The following is a 1172-nucleotide window of genomic DNA, read 5'->3' as shown; positions in this document are numbered from 1 at the left end:
GAGATTGGGTTTCACTGTTCGGAGTTATGGCACATGGAGAGAGAAGCCAAAACAAAGTATTATAAAAGGCTTAGAGAAATCCTAGGGTCAACACTTCTGAAATAAAGTTTTATGACCTAGTTGGAATGTGGCACAAGTTGCCTTTTTGGTTCATTTATTTAAAACAATTGTGACATCACTGCTTAGTCACTGGTCTATGTTTATCCCCAAGGCAATGCCTAACTAACTAAGGTGCTGGCAACCATGAGATGCTGTTTCATACACAACAGGCATCGTGTTCTGTTTTGCTCATTTGCAGAAGAATGCAGTTTTCTCACACAACGGGTTGTTGTTTTAACCAATCAGTGAAACAAAAACTTCAGAAGAGAAATTAAGTCTGGAAAATCACTATCTATCTTAAAAGAGAGAACTATTTATTTTTTTTAAATAAAGTCTCCTTTAGCTTTAACTGCATCTTACAGGTTTTTTTAAACTTTTCATTTTAAAATGATTTCAAACTTACAAAAATAGTCTAAAGAAATTCAGTATACCCTTCACCCGGATTCACCAATTCTGGGATAACATTTTTTTTTTTTAATCGCCTACAGCACCCGGTCTTCCTAGGTGGTCTCCCATCCAAGTACTAACCAGGCCCGACCCTGCTTAGCTGCTGAGATCAGACAAGATCGGGCATGTTCAGGGAGGTATGGCCATAGATTGGGATAACATTTTATTATTCTTCTCTGGATATTATCACCACCACCGCTGCCATCATCATCATCATCATCTGATCCATTTGAGAATTGTTTCATATGCCCTTATTTCTAAATATTTTAGTGTATATTTCTTAAAAACAAAGACATTCAATCCAACACAGTATAATTATCAAAATTAGGAAATTTAATATAACACTATTATCTGATCTATAGACCTTATTCAAATTTTGCCAATTATCCCATAAATATCCTTAACAGCATTTTTTTTGGACCCACTACTTTCATCGTCATTTATTTTTAAATAATTTATCATTTATAATGTGAACTCCTCTTTAACCTATGGGTTATTTAGAAGATTGTTTTACTAGTTTCCAAGCATATGTTGTAGTTAGCATTGTTTTTAACTTCTTTTTATTTGTTAATTTCAAATTTAATTGCATTATAGTCAGTATCTAGTAGATTTTTCATATCTAGTAG

The 1172-nt window shown here is 33.4% G+C and overlaps 1 pseudogene; it reads right to left on the bottom strand.

Moving 5' to 3' along the window:
* Positions 1-578: 578 nt before the first annotated feature.
* LOC111735939 lies at positions 579-697 on the bottom strand (annotated as a pseudogene).
* Positions 698-1172: the final 475 nt, after the last annotated feature.

Source organism: Pteropus vampyrus, unplaced genomic scaffold (genome assembly GCF_000151845.1).
Source record: "Pteropus vampyrus isolate Shadow unplaced genomic scaffold, Pvam_2.0 Scaffold15, whole genome shotgun sequence".
NCBI classification, from domain to species: Eukaryota; Metazoa; Chordata; class Mammalia; order Chiroptera; family Pteropodidae; genus Pteropus; species Pteropus vampyrus.
Note: the sequence above shows the minus strand (reverse complement) of the source record. Positions and strands in the feature narration are given on the sequence as shown.